This window comes from Heteronotia binoei, chromosome 17 (genome assembly GCF_032191835.1).
Source record: "Heteronotia binoei isolate CCM8104 ecotype False Entrance Well chromosome 17, APGP_CSIRO_Hbin_v1, whole genome shotgun sequence".
Taxonomy (NCBI): domain Eukaryota; kingdom Metazoa; phylum Chordata; class Lepidosauria; order Squamata; family Gekkonidae; genus Heteronotia; species Heteronotia binoei.
In genome coordinates, this window is record NC_083239.1 from 39,545,862 (window position 1) to 39,565,595 (window position 19,734).

Genomic DNA, 19,734 nt, shown 5'->3' on the forward strand with positions numbered 1-19,734 from the left:
TTTGTAAGTTTGTTTCACAATTTACCCCCCTTTTTTGAATGGTGGAGGTTAGGCTTGTAACTCCTTTATTTTTCTACAGCAAATGCTAAGGTTGTTATTCGGCTTTGTTTAAGCGCAACATGGATCATATAGCCGGACACCACGTGAAGGAAAATTACCCTTTGGAGCTGAATTCTGAATATTGACTCTTTATGGATTGAACTTTAGATCTATTGTGACCTTTACTAAAGAAGAAAACTCGGAGGAGTCATACAGAACGAACTTCTTGTTGCTTTAAGAGACACTGGACCTTTGGAAGTACTGTTTTGAATTGTGCTATGTATCTTTTGTATTTACAGTGTTAACTTTATATTATATAGTTTTTCAATAGTTTTGTTTTTCAGGGGCAGTTGTTTTTTCTATTTTGTTATCACTGTACCGCAACTGGTTTGCTCTCCCCCTGGAGAAAATGGCTACTTGGAAGGGCTGAAGATATTGAAGAAGAAGATATTGGATTTATATCCCGCCCTCGACTCCGAAGAGTCTCAGAGCAGCTCACAATCTCCTTTACCTTCCTCCCCCACAACAGACACCCTGTGAGGTGGGTGGGGCTGGAGAGGGCTCTCACAGCAGCTGCCCTTTCAAGGACAACTTCTGCCAGCTATGGCTGACCCAAGGCCATTCCAGCAGCTGCAAGTGGAGGAGTGTGGAATCAAACCCGGTTCTCCCAGATAAGAGTCCGCACACTTAACCACTACACCAAACTGGCTTTCTATGGCATTTGACTCTACGGCATGGTACCAGGCTGAGGCCCCTCTCATCCCCAAACCCCATCCTCTCCTGGATACACCCCCAAAGTCTCCAGGCATTTTCCAACACAGATCTGGCAACTCTAAGGAGAAATGGAGAAGGAGAGGGTGGTCAGAGGCTGGAATCTCATCTCCTTGGGCAAACACCCAAGAAGTCAATGTTAGAATGTCACTTGCTTGGAGTTCAGACTAGGGTCAGCTGTGTCCTTTGGTTTGTCACTGTGTACAAAATGAAACGTTGACCTAGATGGGTGCCAAGTCTGGTTGTTTTTTGCCCAGGGTGCCAAAAAGCTCACCATACCAAGGCAATCTGGATTTGTTGGTCACCATACTGAAAAAGTTAGGGACCATTGCCCTCAGGGAAATGGCAGCTTCGGAAGGTGGAGTCCATAGCATCTCATCCCTACTGACCGCCCCAAATTTCTCCCTTTCCAGGCTTCGTCCCCAGGTCTCCAGGAATTCCCCAACCTGGATAGGGCAACAATAGACACAGGCAGCAGTGAATTTTATACAAGCCAAATTTTGCGGTCTGTATAATGAGGGTTACCAGGTCAGAGTTTGGAGGTGGTGGCAGCTACAAGTATAGCCAGCTTCAAGAGGGGATTGGATAAGCATATGGAGCAGAGGTCCATCAGTGGTTATTAATCTCCAGGAGTTTCCAAACCTAGAGCTGGTAACACCAGACACAGTATCCCTGGCCAAACTGGCCTGGAAAAAATTGCTTCCTGACCCCAAACTGGTGATTGACATTCTCCTGGGCATATAAGAAAGGGCCATAAGAACTAATCACTGATGTGATCCTTCCTGCCCTCCTTCTCTGCCCAAGTTCACAGAATCAACATTGCTCAGAACTCTGCATGGTTCATTGGTTTGCACTGACCTGGTCGGAGGTTGAACGGTGTCCCAAATGGGAGAATGCAGACTCCTGTGAGGGATTTCCCTCGGAAGAACAGATCAAGAGATTCTGGACCAACGAATAATGAAGTCCTTCAGTTAACTGATGGCTGTTCAGCGATGAAACTGATCACTTGCTAGTGCTCTTACTGCCCCACCTTCCTTGTTATGCTTCTCAAGCCTTCCTCTTATACATGAGCTCTTAAGGGGGTGTGGAAATTCTGGATGGTCTATATCTAAGCATCAACTTTGTGGGTCGATGGGGAAGTTGGGCACTGTTCTGTGACACACTGTGGTTCATGTTGTTCATGTAGAAAAACAACCCAAAGATTCTTTCAGCAATGGTTGAGTTTGCAGATAATGTTAGGTGGAGTGGAACCCCAGGTCCCAGCCGGCTCTCTTCCTAAGCCTTTAACAGGGCTTTATTTGTAGCAGGAACTCCTTTGCATATTAGGCCACACACCCCTGATGTAGCCAAGGAAGGACTTCAGTTTCTCCTAGGTTCTGTGCAATACCATAGAAACTGTCCTTCAAAGCTGCCATTTCCTTCCAGGGAACTGATTTCTGTTCTCTGGAGATCAATGGTGATTTCCAGGTGATCTCCAGGCCTTACCTGGTTGTTGGCAACCTATCTGTTATGTGTACTAATTGGTGTTCCTGCCTGGCACATTGGAGCCTGAAAGACTGAGCTTGGTGACTTAGGAACAATGGGCAGTAGGATCCAAATCTCAACTGCCCTGCTCCAATCACAGGGCCCCTGTTGGTTTGAATGACCCAATAACATGCTAGCGTGGGAACCCAGTGTTGTATATCAGGGGTGGCCAACGGTAGCTCTCCAGATGTTTTTTGCCTACAACTCCCATCAGCCCCAGCCATTGGCCATGCTGAATGAGGCTGATGGGAGTTGTAGGCAAAAACATCTGGAGAGCTACCGTTGGCCACCCCTGTTGTATATAGTTGGCCCAGCAGGCCCCGTTTGCCAGTTCAGTTGGTGCAGCCAGTCACCATGCTGTACTCAGTAAAGAGCTTGTTATCACAACTACCTCGCCTCTTCAATGCCTAAGAACCCACTATATTTTACTATCTTTAAACCTTTCCATTTCCATTGTTTGCACAAAATACACCCCTCCACATACAGGCAGCTGCTCTTCTCCTTAAATCAGGGATGAAGAGTTCCATATTACTTCTCAGGGAGAAAAGTCACTAGAGGAGGTATTCTGAGGAGACAGCCAGATAAGAGTCTGCACACTTAATAGGCCAACTAGTGCCCCCCCCCCCCCCGTGTTTTCAGTTCAGGAAGAAAGCTGGCATCCTTGCATGACATGGTTCTGATCCAAATAGAGCACCCCACGCATGAATTGATAAGAACTCGCAACTGAGTTTGGGCTGGACAAAATCCCCCAGGGGGGATTCTACACTGGGCAAAAGACCCAGTAATACTACCCTTTCAGATGTGACAATCTACACTGAAAACTGGCCTCACTACTGTCTTGCTCCAGCGTTTTTGCTACCATCTACACTTGAAATCCTGGAACAGCAGTGAAGCCGTATCCGGCTCGGTGTTGCTCCTTATTTTCCAAGACCAGAAATCCAGCGGAGTTTAAGTGGAGTTGATTCTTTTGGTTGCTTTTCTTCATTACCACCAGCAGGTGCCGTTTTCCGCAGCAATCCTCATAGGTCGGTCCTATGTGACGTCCTATGTTATCTGATCGGACTACCAGGTAACAATGGGCAAGGGGGAGGCTCCAGGATTACAATTAATAGAAAGAATGGAGAAGAAAACTTCTGGTATGATGGTGATGGAGAGCTGTTAAACATGTCAATGGATGGCCAAATTGACACCTAGGTGACACGTCTACACAAAGCTACTTGGCTTTCAGGTGAAGATGCCTTTTTTCTGCTGGCACAATCCTTTGTTTTGGGTTCTGTTGGAGAAAGCTTTAGGCAGTCTGTGCGCTTGAAATGAAATTGAGAAGGCAGTCCCTTTCTCAGTTCTGCTACCCAAGAATCATGAAGGAAGAATGGTCTCTCAGCCTATGCAGAGTTCCACACTCATGTCACAAGGCATTCCTTTTAGCAAGTACTAGCTCAAGCACTCTCACATGAGGAAGCCCCAGTCCTTTTCCCCAGAAATGTTCTGTTCTTAGCTCATCCCATTTGGGGAACTTGAAAGCCATAATTCTGGGGAACTTCAGAGAATGGCAGCCGGGGTTCCTTTGTCTGTGAGCCTCCCCTCCTCCCAAGGGAAATGTAACTTTAAAACTTGAATGTCTCCTAGAATAGAGAAACCTTCTTGTTTTGTAAGGTTAACAGGTAACAGAGGCATCTTTTCCCATAAAGAAAAAAAGAAGTAATATTAGACAAGGGCAGTTCTCCAGCCGAGAGCTAGAGACCCCCTGGAATCCCAGCAAGGTTTCCAGCCTTTAGTTTTCTCTGCAGGGTGAAGGGAGTTTGATGTAATATCTCTATTTTAACCCTTTAAAATGGCAGAATCAAGAACCCGAGAAAAAGAGGTTGAAAAAGGGTTTTGTTTTGTTAATTCAAAGCATTCAGGGCAAAAGGTAAGGAAATGATCATTTCAACTTTCAAATTGGCTGAATGTAAATCTTTGAAACTCCCAAGCCCATCTTTCTCTGCCACTTATAAAACCAGAAAGTATTCATTGCCTCAGCTCTATGAATTTTACAGTGGTATAGCCTCTGAGCTTGTACGGAGTGCCTGAAGACTAGCCCAAATAGAGCTGGCTAAAGCATTGCAAATGCTCAGCACTCTTGCTACTCCTCCATCAGGAAGAAATGCTAATCATCCCCCCTGTTGCTCACAAAAGCCCACCGTCAATCTCGGTAGGCTATATATATGTTTTATTTAAGGCAACTGACATAGGAAACTTTGTTCATCATGCAGTGTCCCTGAAGAGTCTTGGTAAAAGTCGGATCTACACGGATCTTCATGAATTCATATGATTTTTACATTGAAATGAAATCAAACCACTGTAATTCTATAGATCCTGTCTTAGACTATAGGCAGGACCACAAAAATCATGCCTCCACAAATTCGTGGCGCCTCAGCAGTGCAAAAACTGGGTTGCAAAGCACGGATCCTCATGAATTCATATGATTTTTATGGTGAAATGAAATCAAACCACCATCATGTTGTAGATCCTCTCTTAGACTTTAGGAAGCACCAGAAAAATCATGCCTCCACGAATTTGTGGCGCCACAGCACTGAAAAAACATGTTTCCAAACCATGGATCCTCATGGATCCTCATGTTTTTTGCTTTGGGCCACTCCAAGATAACCAGCCAATCACATATCCTGTCCATGGGAAGAGTTTGCACAACAGAAATCATGGATCCACGGCTTCGTGGCAGCCCCAGGGACCAAAAACTTGATGTTGGACCATGGATCCTCATGGATCCAGGTGATTTCTGCTTCGGATCCCCCCAAGTCCTCCATCCAGTCACTTATCATGTCCATGTGCAGAGTTTCCACCACAGAAATCGTGGATCCACAGCTTCGTGGCAGCGCCAGGGACCAAAAACTTGCTTTTGGACCACGGATCCACATGACTCTACATGATTTCTGCTTTGGATCCCCCCCAAACCCTCGATCCAGACACATATCATGTCCATGGGCAGAGTTTCCACCACAAAAATTGTGGATCCACGGCTTCGTGGAAGCGCCAGGGACCAAAAACTTCGTTTTGGACCACAGATCCTCATGGATCCACATGATTTTTGCTTTGGATCCCCCCAAGCCCTCCATCCAGACACATATCATGTCCATGGGCAGAGTTTAAAGCACAGAAATCATGGACTCACGGCTTCATGGCAGCCCCAGGGATCAAAAACTTGGTTTTGGACCACAGATCCTCATGGATCCACGTGAGATCTGCTTCGGATCCCCCCAAGCCCTCCTTCCAGTCACTTTCACTTATCATGTCCATGTGCAGTGTTTCCACCACAGAAATCGTGGATCCACGTCTTCGTGGCAGCGCCAGGGACCAAATCTTGGTTTTGGACCACGGGCCATGCATTTGGATCCTGGTGCGCATTGTGCCCAGTTTCAAAAGCCCAGTTTCTATTGCCCCATTTAGCCTGGCAGTAACACCCAATTATTGACCAGAGTGGCAAATGCAGTGAGCAGTACATGTACATGCAAAAGGGAGACGAGAAATGTGAGGATGACAAAAGGGCAAGCTTAGCGATTCAAGGATGGTATTCAAAAGCTGAAAGGAGACAGCTTTATATGTGTAACTTTTAGAAGCGATATTATTGTTTTCTACATGGAAAACCGGAAGATGCAAATCTCGCAGCTCTCCGACACTAGAGAAAAAAAAATGGTTTCCAACGCTTACTTTTCAATGGGCGCCAGAAAGCGATTAGCGACACCCTGGCAAGTCATTCGATTTAAATTTCAAAGTGAATGCAAGGGCAGCTGCCTTCAGGCCAACCAGCGAAATGCGGCTCAGTTTGGTAATAGAAATACGCCCTTGCCTGCTTAAACAAAAAAACCAGCCACAGCTTAACAGATGAAACAGCAAACCTTTATGGCAAGTCATTCATTATAGGTCTCCCCTTCGTCAAACTCTCTCCTTTTACTAGGGTTGCCAAGTCCAATCTCTAAGGCAGGCAGCAAGCTATGGCAAAAAACTTAAGGCTTATATAGAATCTGGCTATGAGAACGGGATGGTGGCTCAGTGGTAGAGTATCTCCTTGGTAAGCATAAGGTCCCAGGTTTTATCCCTGGCATCTTCAACTAAAAATGGTCCAGGCAAGTAGGCATGAAAAACCTCAGCTTGATGATGATGATGATGATGATGATGATGATGATGATGATGATGATGATGATGATGATGATGATGATGATGATATTGGATTTATATCCCGCCCTCCACTCCAAAGAGTCTCAGAGTGGTCCACAATCTCCTTTCCCTTCCTCCCTCACAACACCCTTGAGGTGGGTGGGGCTGGAGAGGGATCTCACAGCAGCTGCCCTTTCAAGGACAGAGGCTCAGAGTGGCCTACAATCTCCTTTCCCTTCCTCCCCCACAACAGACACCCTGTGAGGTGGGTGGGGCTGGAGAGGGCTCTCACAGCAACTGCCCTTTCAAGGACAACCTCTGCCACAGCTATGGCTGACCCAAGGCCATGCTAGCAGGTGCAAGTGGAGGAGTGGGGAATCAAACCCGGTTCTCTCAGATAAGAATCCACGCACTTAACCACTGCACCAAACTGAGGCTCTCTTAGCAGAAGTGAAAGGTGATTGTAAGCCGCTCTGAGTGCAATGGTTCCACCTTGTGGATAAAGTGCATCAATACAGCCCTCGTGTTCAGATCAGGCCCAGCAGTGTAGATGGTTTGAGAATACTCCGGATTTATATAAACCAGCTTCAGTTCACACAAAATCTGGCTTAAACATGAATGTAGAATCCCCCCTTGGAGAACCGGGTTTGATTCCCCACTCCTCCACTTAAACCTGCTGGAATGGTCTTGCATCAGCCATTGCTTTCTTAGGAGTTGTCCTCACATCGCATTTCCCCAGTATTTAGCTATCCTCACCTAGAAGCTTTTCAAACAGCCTATATATTCCACTTCAGGAACTGGACACTAACAGAATATTTTTGACATTGCTGCTGGCTTATTTTTACCTTTTCAGGAAAAATCAACTCTCGCACTCTGTACTATCTGCAGGGAGGCATGTCCCATTCAGGAGGTGCACCTGAAGCATTTTAGCTGAAAACTGCTTTCTTCTGTTTTCAATTCTATCTTCCGCTATGAATCGCTATAGTGGGCTGTTCAAAATGCCCCATAGCACTTCCTCTCGTGACTGGTTTTTCGCACCCTTTTTTCTGACTGCTTCATGTAATGCCACTTCCCCTTCTCACCCTGCTAGCCTTTGTGAGATCTTCAGCCGTGCGTGTGTGTGTGTGTAGTTGTTTCCCCCACTCTCTCCCCAAAAGAGAGGGAGGGAGGGAGGGGGAGAGAGAGAAAGTGGATTTTCCCCCCCTTCTTTCTGTTTCTCTGCTGCAATCTGAGGCAAGAGAGGGGGGGTTGCAAATGAGGCAGAAAGTTTTTTGGGGGGGGGTATTTCAAAAGTTTTCTTTATTGAAAATATAAACAGCTTACATAAAATCATAAAGCTTCAAAATATGATACAACTTAAATTCCATGCATAGATAATAACACAAACAATTAAATCTAAGTTAAATAATTAGCAAAACGAATTATTCAAAAAGGTGACCACGTTTCCATTACAGACTGATATTGAGGTTACAGCCCGTGACTGCACCTCATCAGTGATCTTATCAATAGCAAAATAACCCCAAACTTTGAGATACCAAGCCTGAATATTGGGAGACTGCACCTCTTTCCATTCACAAGCGATGACTGCTTTAGCTAATGTAAGTAAATTCATTATAAGCTCTCTATCTTGTTTTGAGGCAGAACCAGATTCCCATAGATTTAGAAGAATCAAACTTGGAGAAAATGGAATCTTAACACCTGTGATCCTGAAAATGGTAATTGGAGGGCAAGACCACCAAGCATGAAAAAAGGTTGCCCTAGAACCACAACCTTTCCAAGTGGCGGCAGGTCAGAGATTGAGTGCGAGAGCTGATTGTTTAAGGGATCGCCCTGAAGATAAATTGCTCTGGCTTTTTGGCTTTTTATCCTCTCAGCGATCCTATTACAGCCTTCACACACACACACAAAAACCACCAAAGGCTAAGAAAAAAGATCGCTGGTGAGCAGGAATGGGAAGTGGCACTTTGTGAAATGGCCAGATCGCTTCAGAGATGAGCCCTTAACGGACGGTGAACGACCCCCCCCCTCCCGCTTTACTCAGAACCGGCCCAATGACTGATATGATCCAGAATATAAAAGTAATGCGAAAAGGACCCTAGTTTTGCCCCAAGAACTAATACAGTTGCCTGGGGTGTGATAGCTTGCTTAAATGCTGCTCTTTGGTGTCAGGAGACCCAGAAATCATTTGTTTCCTGAAACAAATCTGTTATTGAGTTGCGACTGACACAGTTCTAGGGGCTTTAGGGGGAGTGGCATATGCAAATGAGTTATGCTAATGAGCTCCAGCAGCTCTTTTTCTACAAAATGACCCTTGCCCAGAAGTGGCATACCACCATGGAGGTCAGCAGTGATCTTTTTTCTTTATTTTCCTTTTGCCGCCATTCAAAGCACAGGTGGGCAATGGGGAAGGTCAGTGGAAAGCTTATAGTGGGAGAATGCATAGCCCTACAGATAATACAGAGCTAATTCTGTGTGGAACTATGTACAGAAACATTGAAGGTGGGGAATTTTGGAAACCAAGATCAGCAACATTATAAGTCTTGAGAATCCAAGCCCACTGTAGATGTGGCCTTAGTTTATGTCGGCCTGTGGTTTTCCTCCTCAGCAAAGATAGTCTCGAATACCGAGAGAATGGAGCGTTTCAGACTTTCCTTGAAATCGTGCCCCATGAAGTAGGGGTCCCAATCCTCCCGCTCTGGCGGGGGCCCCCCGGGTTTGCACCCTCCTCTCCCGCTGTCTCAGAAAACGGAAGCGGGGGGGGCGGGAAGGGGAGAATGGCGCAAAGGCTGCGAGTCCGGGTCCTTTGGAGCAGCAAGTTGAAGAAGAGGCAGCAGCGGCGTCGGCCTGCTCCGCTCCCCCCTCCCCTCTGAGGTCAATCAGAGAAGGGGAGGGGGCAGGCCAGGACTCAGCAAGAGCAGGCAGCAGCACGCAGCGGCCGCGGCCTGTTCCAGTCCTCTGAGGTGAGGAGGTCTGTCAGAAGGGGAGGGGGCAGGCCAGGCCAGGACTCAGGCAGCAAGAGCGAGCGGGCAGCAGTGCACAGCGTCGTCGGCCTGCTCCGCTCTCCTGCAGTCCTGAGGTGAGGAGGTCTGTCAGAAGGGGAGGGGGCAGGCCAGTGTGTGCGCGCGCGAGTGAGAGAGTCTGCTAAGGGGCCAGCCGCAGCGTGTGGGAGCCATGGATGGAAGGGGGGGGGGAGCCATGCACGCTCACTCTCCTTTCTCCTCCTTCATCCCATTGAAGCACCAACAAAGTTTTTTCCCCCTTCAGTGAATGTTTGGAGGTGTCCTTTTTCTCCCCCTCAACATCCCGTTCCAGCAGCTCCTTTAGAATCAACGATCTTCCCTGATTTGTTTGTGTGTGTCCTCGGTATCCCATTCCAGCTTCTTTAAGATCAACAAAAATCTTCCGGTATTTGTTTGTTTGTGTGTGTGTTGGAAGGGAGACTGTCGTCTCTGTTTCTCCCCCTCCCGTTCCAGCGCCTTTCAGTTCTCCCCCTATTCCACTTTCTTTCAAATCAACAAAGATCTTCCCTGAGTGTGTGTCGGGGATGTTCTAAAACCTATGACAAGATTGTCCATAGGGAACAATAGCAGAGCTTGGATTGTCCATTGACTTGCATGGGCTTAATTGAAATACACTGAAACACAGAAACAGCTGCAACAAAAACTTGGAATGGATTCTTTCAGGAAATTCAAAAGATACTACAAGTGTCCTGGAATGGAATTGTCAGGGGGAGGGTGGGTTGCCACACTCTGGGACTGCAGGGTAGAAGGGCAGCCTTGGGGACTGGAGGTTGGCAAAGTACATTTTCCCCTGTCAATCCAGTCCTGGAGGATGGAAAACTACCTTTTCCCCTGTCAATCCAGTCCTAAAGGCTGGCAGATTAGTTTTCCCCCTGACAATCCAGTCCCCTAGCCTTGCAGTCCCAGAGTATGGCGACCCACCCTCCCCCAGGACACTTGTAGTATCTTTTGACTTTCCTGAAAGAATCCATTCCAGGTTTTTGTTAAAGCCGTTTCTGTGCTTCAATGTATTTCAATGAAGCCCATGCAAGTCGATGGACAATCTTCTCTCCCATTATATCCTATGGACAATCCAGGCTCTGCTATTGTTTTCTATGGACAATCTTGTCTTTACATATTTAGTACTAACTACATATTTAGCTTTTCTTAAAAGTTTGTTAAAGATTAGATAGAAATAAAGAGTCTGTAACTGAAGAGCAACAGATTTCAAGCCATTCTTCCATTTACTTCAACAGTATATTGGCTACTGTGTTAAGACATTACTACTGATTGAACTTAACAAAGTTTTATAAAGCAGTGGATTTCATTACAGCTCTACTATTGTCATTTTTTCCTCAAGATTTCACTGTCTCAGAGAACTCAGCAGTTCCTCTTCTTGCTGTCTTAGTAGTGCAAACAAAGTTGTGACTTCTCTGTTCGTATAATGAGAACTTCAGAATTAACAGGAGGGCTTATTTCTATGAGTTGATGTCTAACTAGCATTCTTTGATTTCTTTGCTATTAAGTGTTCATCTCCATATTTCTGAATACTGTTTATTAAACATACAGGTCTGGTTCAAAACTCTGGTTTGGTGGTTTTAGAATACCAAATGAGCAGGGGAGTCCTGGGGAGAGAAGGTGTCAAGCATAGGTTGTATCTTTTGTCATCTTGCAGCCCATCCTTCTCCAATGATCAGCAAAGATATTCCACAGCCATTTGGAGCTGGGGTTGGGGGTGGGGAAAAGACAGTAAATCAGTTTTGCTAATTATTTAGAAATCAAAGAAGAGAACTGCCTATGTAGCTGGAATTTTATTTCAGAGTTCTCAACATCAATTAGTTCCAAATGCCCTCAAACACAAACCTCTGTGCAGTTTTCAGTACACCTTGCCTGGTTAGCAAAAGAAATTCCTGCAGTGAAGAGTACAAGCAAAGCTCCTGCTGTGCATGGAGTAGTTCTTTCCCTTCATATTATGTACCCATCCTTTGGATTCCAGCTTTAGAGTGCTGGACTAGGGTCTAGGAGACCTGGGTTTGAATCTCTACCTTGCCAAGGAAGCTTGCTGGGTAACATTGGAATACTCTCAACCTCTGATGGAAGCAGCTTGGGTTCCCACTAAAAGTAGGGTATAAATCAGGATTGCCAGCCTCCAGATGGTGGCTGGAGATCCCCTGCTCTTACAACAAAGGTTTGAGGGTCAGAAATCAATGTAAAGTGAGAAATTTAAATTTGGAAGGGGAAAATGACGTCACAGGAAGGCGTTTGGATGCAATATTCTGGAAGTGACATCATTTGAAGGGGCGGTGCTTGAGAAATGACATCACTTGACCTTTGACCTGTAAGTGACATCACAGGATATGACATCACAAAGTGATGTCACATCCTTTCTCCTGGCTCCACCCCCAAAGTCTCCTGGCTCCACCCCCAAAGTCCCCAGATATTTCCTGAATCGGACTTGGCAACCCTACCATGAAGACATACAGGATGGGGTTCAGGCAGCTGTTAATGCTAAACAGGCCGGTAGCCAAAGGAACAGCAGGAAAGAATATCCACTTCTTTGCGGGGTCCTTGTGAAACTGAATCACTAGGAAAGAGAAAACATGATAGGGGAGCCAGCAGACGAAAAAGGCCACTATCACTGCAGTGATGACCCTGAAGGGCTTGCTCGACCGCGCCAAGCGGTCCCTCCTCAGCCGCAGAACAATCGCCCCGTAGCAAATAAGGATGACTTGAAAAGGGATCGCAAATCCAAAGATGAAAAACTGATAACTATGGCACGGTGGGTGACTTTTGCCTGTTTCTCATCACGGCTATAGTAGCTAGAGCAGACGGTGGCATTCTCAGTCTGTATGATCTGCGTAAAATGGGTCCTCGACGAACTCAATGCCAGAGCCAGAATCCAAATCCTGAGAGCCACGAAGGAAGCACAGCAGGGCTTCCGGTGATTTTGAGCCCACACAGGACATAACACGGAAATGCAGCGGTCTATACTAATGACCATGAGGAGGTAGACGCTGGTATAAAGGTTGATGATGGACACACTGCTGTTGAGCTTGCACATGCCTCCCCAAAGGGCCAGTGACTGCCCAGAGCTAGGTAGGTAATGCGCAGGGGCAGGAAGAAGGTGAAGGTGAAGTCAGCAATGGCCAAGTTGAGGAACCAGATGACATTGACTGTCTTCTTCATACAGAAGCCGGTGATGAAAATGACCAGCCCGTTTCCCATGACTCCCAGAACGAAGGCAATGCTATGGATGACCACAGAGAGGGTTATAAGTCTTTGCTTCAAAGTTTGTTGCAAAATAATCTCTTCATAATGAGAATCATGGTCATAACTGATGGCTGTGACAACACTGCAGTCTGGGTGAGCAATCTCAGTTGGGGTAGGTTGAGTTGTGTTGCCCATGGCCTTTTGAAGGAGACTCTCCTTCTTGCTTCTGTCGTTTCCTGGATGGAAAAAGAAGAAAAAGAGGAACATAAACACTGCCTTGTGGGATCAGTTCATCGTCCATCTATCTGAGCGATCAGTTTCCAACAGCTACCAACCCAGTGCCTATAGAGCTGCACAAGACCTGTAAAGGAAAACTTTTGCCCTGGAATTTGTGCTCCAATATCTGGTTGCCAGACAGTTTAACCACAGAGTTTTGGTGGAATGCTAGAATGTCTCAGCAGCGTTTCTTCTAAGCTGAGTTAGTGTGAACTAGATCACAGTTTTTTAGTCTCCAAATCCCTGCAGAGCTCCCTCCTCTCCTCGGTCTCCAGCCACCCTCCAGATCTTCAGGAATTTCCCAGCCTATAGTGGGCAATTCTACTTGACCACACCAGCACAACCCTCAGGAACAAGGCAGTTCTGAGTGGCACAATTTCAGTTCCCTGTTTTGGTCAGCAGAAATGTAGATCCTGTTTCCCGTCTCAGGTATTCGGCTGTAGAGTCATCCCTGCTGTTCACCTCTGCAGCACCCCTCCCGCCCACATGAGGCCCCCAGAAGCATTTGCCAAGGAAAGGAGCACACATTCCCTATATGGCAATTGCCATTTCAGTGGTTCCCATGGTTTACAACATTTCAGGCAGGTAGCCATGTTGGTCCTCAGTTGAAGAGCAAGACTGAAGTTCTAGAGCACCCTGAAGACCAACAAGATGGTCGAAGCTCTCAAGAGACAAGAAGATCTGGAGGGAGGGTCACCAGGTCTCTTTTGGCCACCAGCAGGTAGGGTTGCCAGCCTCCAGGTGGGACCTGGGGATCCCCCTAGGAGAAATTAGGGTTGCCAAGTCCTAGCCAATCACCAGCAGTAGGTGGGAGGAGCTTTCTGGGAGTAGGGGGTGGGACAGAGAGATCCCAGGAGAACTTGGAGGTAGGATTGGCAGGGGGTGGAGGCTGAGTGTGGGGGGGAGGGACAGAGAGCCAGTTTGGTGTAGTGGTTAAGTGTGTGGACTCTTATCTGGGACAACTGGGTTTGATTCCCCACTCCTCCACTTGCAGCTGCTGAATGAGTTGGATCAGTCATAGCTCTCACAGAGTTTTCCTTGAAAGGGCAGCTTCTAGCAGATCTCTCTCAGCCCCACCCACCTCACGGGGTGTCTGTTGTGGGGGAAGAAGATAAAGGAAATTGTAAGCCTCTCTTGAGACTCTGATTCAGAGAGAAGGGCAGGGTATAAATCTGCAGTCTTCTTCTTCTCAGTGGGATACAGTGCCACAGAATCCACCCTCCAGAGCAGCCATTTTCTCCAGGGGACCAGATGTCTGTAATCTGGAGATGAGCTGTAATGCCAGGAGATCCCCAGACTCCACCTGGAGAATGGCATCCCTATTTGGAGGCATTTTACACTGCAGTCCTCAATTTTGTACTGCTTCCCCGTTTCCATCTTCCTATCCTTGTAACTCTACATACAGACCTCTCTCTTACATGGCTGTAGCCAGGATTCTAAAAGTCAGGGGGCTTTTTCAAAAGTCAAGGAGCACCCTTCCCCATCCACTGAGGGGCTTGCCACTTCTCAGAAGCTATATGGGGTAGGGGCAAAAGCTGGAGGCTCTGACTGTGACCACCTTGAGGCAGCCGACCTTAAAACTTTGGAGTCAAGAAGGGACTGCAGCTTGTGTGCAAGCAGGGGGATTTCCTTCCACCTCACTCTCCTCCACCCCAGCACTCTGCAGCCACCAGCTACATCCATCCGCCGACCGCACCCCCGCCCATTCAATGCAGCTTCCTCTGCCTCCTTCCTCTCTAGAGTTGCCAATCCCCAGGCGGGGACAGGGGATCCCCCAGTTTGGAGGCCCTCCCCCCGCTTCAGGGTCATCAGAGAGTGGGGGGAGGAGAGGGAAATGTCTGCTGGGAACTCTATTATTCCTCATGGAGACTTATTCCCATAGGAAATAATGGAAAATTGATCCATGGGTATCTGGGGCTCTGGGGGGCTGTTTTTTGAGATAGGGGCACCCAATTTTTCGCATAGCATGCAGTACCTCTCCCCCAAATACCCCCCAACTTTCAGAAAGATTGGACCAGGGGGTCCAACTGTATGAGCCCCAAAAGAAGATGCCCCTATCCATTATTTCCAATGGAGGGAAGGCATTTAAAAGGTGTGTGGTCCCTTTAAATGTGATGGCCAGAACTCCCTTTGGACTCCAATTATGCTTTTCACACCCTTGCTCCTGGCTCCACCCCCAATGTCTCCTAGCTTCACTTAGGCTTGCCAATCCCAGATCCCAGCAGGGGTTCTCCCGCTTTCCCAGGCTCCTTCCTGCTTCCAGTCAGCTGGCTGGCGGGGGGGGGAGGCCCGCCCCCACAGCCACCATGTGCCTTTCCACCTCCAGAGGCCTTGGACTCCGCTTGGAAAGGCTTCCTGTGTCTGTGTCTTTAAGGCTGAATGGGGGCCGGGGGGGAGTAGGCAGAAGAACATGGCTGCTCCCAGTGACTTTGAAAGCAGCCCAGACCCTCCGTTGGTTGCACAATCTTTTCAGAGGTCCTTTGTATAGGAACGATAAACTTGAACCTTTGGTTGCTCTGTGTTACTTTGAAGAAATTGGAAGTTCAGCAACTCCTGAGTAGAGATGCCAATCCCCAGGTTGGAGCAGGCCCTCCCCCGCTTCTGAGTCGCTGGAAACGGGGGAGAGGGAAATGTTTGCTGGGCACTTCATTATTCCCTATGGAGATCGATTCTCATAGGGTATAATGGCAAATTGATCTGGGTGTATCTGGGGCTCTGAAGGGATTGTGTTTTGAGCTAAAGGCACCAAAGTCTCAGCATAGCATCTGTTGACTCTCCTCAAAATGCTCTCCAAGTTTCAAAAAGATTGGACCAGGGGGTCCAATTCTATGAGCCCCGAAATAAAGTGCCCCTATCCTTCGTTATTTCTAATGCAGGGAAGGCATTTAAAAGGTGTGCAGTTCCTTTAAATGTGATGGCCAGAACTCCCTTCGGAGTTCAATTGTGCTTGTCACAACTTTGCTTATGGCTCCACCCCCAATGTCTCCTGGCTCCACCCCCAAAGTCTCCTGGCTCCACTCCCAAAGTCCCCAGATATTTTTTGAACTGGACTTGGCAACCCTATGCAGTGCGCTGTGCCCAGCTCAGCTCTCCCCGCTCTGTCTGCTGCTGCTGACACTTCACCAGCTCAGCCATGGCAAAAAGAAAAAGGAAAAAGCAGGCTGCGCCCCGGGACTGGGGAGCCATACTTGGAAGTCAGGGACAGTGCCCCCATAGCTCCCCCCTGTGGCTCTGGGCCTGCTCTCTTATGGATGGACACTGTGGATTGGATGAAATGAGTCCCCATCTAGGATAAATTCTGTCAGTGTGGTTATACTGGTTAAGAGACCCAGACTCACATCTGAGAGACCCAGGTTTGAACCCCCACTTGTGTCATGGAAGCTCACTGGGTTTGACCTTGGGTTAGACACAGGGCTTTTTTTTAACAGGAACTCCTTTGCATATTAGGCCATGCCCCCCTGATGTAGCCAATCCTCCTGGAGCTTACAGCAGGCCCTGTACTAAGAGCCCTGTAAGCTCTTGGAGGATAGGCAACATCAGGGGGTGTGGCCTAATAGGCAAAGGAATCCCTGTAGGCTTCCCAACCCTCCCGCTCTGGCGGGAGACCCCTGGGTTTGCAGCCTCATCTCCCGCTCTTTAAAAATCAGGAAGCGGGGTGGGGGGTGGAGGGTGGGGAGAACATACCTGTAGGCTTCATGTTATTATAGAGCTCCTGAGCCGTTTGTAAAATGTATGCCCCTTTAAGGCTGGGCAGGAAGGGCTTGGGAGAACGGCCCCTTCCTTTCTTTTGCTTTCCTTTTCACAGCAAGAGTTCTCCGGAAGAAGATCTGGTAAGTATTTGTGTGTGAGAGAGGGAGGGGGCAGGGGATTCCCTGGTTTGGAGGCGCCCCCCTCCTTTAGAAAGCATGGGGGGGGAATGTCTACTGGGCACTCTATTATTCCCTATGGAGAACGATTCCTATAGGGAATAATAGGGAATTCATCCGTGGGTATTGGGGGCTCTTTTTGGGGTGTATTTGGGGTGTATTGGGGTGTATTTTTTGAGGTAGAGGCACCAAATTTTTAGTATAGCATCTAGTGCCTCTCCCCAAAGTACCCCCCAAGTTTCAAAACGATTGGACCAGAGGGTCCAATTCTATGAGCCCCAAAAGATTGTGCCCCTATCCTTCATTATTTCCTGTAGAAGAAAGGCATTTTAAAAGGTGTGCTGTCCCTTTAAATGTGATGGCCAGAACTCCCTTGGAGTTCAATTATGCTTGTCACATATTTGTTCTTGGCTCCACCCCCAAAGTCTCCTGGCTCTGCCCCCAAAGTCCCCAGATTTTTCTTTAATTGCACTTGGCAACCCTAAGTCCCTGCTACACAAAAAGGCCTGGTTAGACACAGGCCTTCAGACTAACCTACCTCGCAGGGTTGCTGGGAAGATAAACTGAAGTAGAGCATCATAGAATGATAGAGTGGGAAGGGATCTCCAGGGTCATCTAGCCCAACCCACTGCACAATCAGGAAACTCATCAATACCTCCCCCCCCCCCCAGCTCCAGTAAAAACAAACAAGCAAACTCCAGAATGATATGAGTCACTTTAAGGTCCCATCGAGGAGAAAGGCAGGGTATAAATAAATTATATATAAAAAATATAATAAATAATTTTTGAGGGGCTGCTACAAATCTGCATACCTCCCGGATTCTTCTGCAATCATAAGCAGAGTTATGCACCTTCTAAGCTTATGGACTGCTGTGGAATAGAATCATAGAACTGGAAGATACCTCCAGGGTCATCTAGTCGATGCAGGAAATTCACAAATACCTCACCTCTCCATACCCCCGATCTACACCCAGAAGATAGTAAAAAAAACCCTCTGGGATCCCTGGCCAAACTGGCCTGGAGAAAATTGCTTCCTGACCCCAAAGTAGTGATCGACATTCCCCTGGGCACGTAAGAAAGGCCTATGAGAACTACCCATTGATGTGACCCTTCCTGCTCTCCTTCTCTGCCCAAGTTCATAGAATCAGCATTGCTCAGAAGGGTTTAACTCTGCATGGTTCATTGGCTTGCACTGACCTGGACGGAGGTTGAACGGTGTTCCAAACGGGAGAACACGGGCTCCTGTGAGGGATTTCCCTTGGAAAAACAGATCAAGAGATTCTGGACAGATGAAAAATGAAGTCTTTCAGTCAACTAATGGCTGTTCAGCGATGAAGCTGATCACTTGCTAGTCCTTTTACTGCCCCACCTTCCTTGTTATGCTTCTCAAGCCTTCCTCTTATAGATGAGCTCTTAAGGGGATGTGGAAATGCTGGATGGTCTATACCTAAGCGCCAACTTTGTGGGTAGATGGGGAAGTTGGTCACTGTTCTGTGGCACACTGTGGTTCATGTTGTTGATGCAGAAAAACAACCCAAGTACTTGAAGGGCTGTCATCTACAGGATGGTGTGGAATTGTTTTCTGTGGCATGATAACATGATAACGTCACCCAGAAACAACATTATCACACTGGACACTTTGTGGGGGGATGCTCTGTCACATGATAGAGGGTCTCCTGGTGATGTGCCCAGCAATGTCACTTCAGCACTCCTGAACCAAACAAACCAATGAACTACGATTCGTTCAGAACAGCAAAAAACACACAAAATGAAATGAACCACCAACTCAGGCAAACCAACGAACTACAAAATGAAACAAACCACCATTTTCGCATTTCATGCCCAACCCTATTTACAATCCTTGTCTTGGGAGGAAATATTGTCACTTTCTTTGATTCTTTCCAGGCCTAGAATCCTGTGGATACCTGAGAAACATTTTGTCAGCCATTGATAGGTGTAGTGGAAATTAGGTAAGTGATGAGCCATACAGCCCTTCTCCATGTGAATGGCAGTCCCAGGACAGCGTTAAATCCTACACAGCATTGTAAATGAAGAACACCTGGGATGGGAGAGCTGTGTAGATAAGAAGCAGGTAACTGTGGAGAGAGGGCGACGTCGGCTTCGGTGACAGATTCAGCAGCAGACGGTGGCTTCCGACAGCAGAGGGAGAACATGGAGCATAAGGGTCCCATACTAATCTGTGTATGATGCAGTACTAATAACCAGGTGTAGATAGTTTGTGAATATATGAATGGATAAGCTTTTTATTTGTGCAAGTTGAGAAAATGTTGAATGTAGTCTTGTAGACCTATACAAAGATCCCGGCGTGGGACTAAATGCTAAACATTTGTAATATATATTTCCAGGTGAATAACCCTTGCAGCAGAAATGAAACGTAATGTTTTGAGTGGAGCACAGAAGAGGAGAAGGAGAAAACTGGAAAACTTCCAAAATTAACATTGTGGTTCAACACAAGTGCAACGTCAGCCACTTATACCATTCCTTCAGATATGGCATCCACATCGGATATAGCATCCACATCTGCAGCCATTTCTACTCCTGCAATGTCAGACACTAGTACTGTTCTTTCAGATATAGCATCCACATCCAAATCCATTCCTGCTACCAATCATCCAGTTTCAGCAGACATACCAATAGTATCACCACCTGTTGCTGCTGCTGGTGACATTTCACAAGAGGAAATACCCAAATCTGTAACAGTAAAGGAGTTTCCAATCCAAGAGACAGATCCGGGGCTATGGAACATTAATGATGCTAACACAGTAGATTACTGGATTCGTAGTGGGCCCTCGTTATGTCAGAATCATGATAGCAACCTTTCAAACTCATGCAGAGTGTATAAAACAGGTGGAGTAGAGAGTATGAAGACAAGGTAT

General features: G+C 47.1%; 1 pseudogene; it reads right to left on the reverse strand.

The window, feature by feature from the left end:
• Positions 1-9,491: 9,491 nt before the first annotated feature.
• Positions 9,492-19,454, reverse strand: LOC132585822 (chemerin-like receptor 1; annotated as a pseudogene).
• Positions 19,455-19,734: the final 280 nt, after the last annotated feature.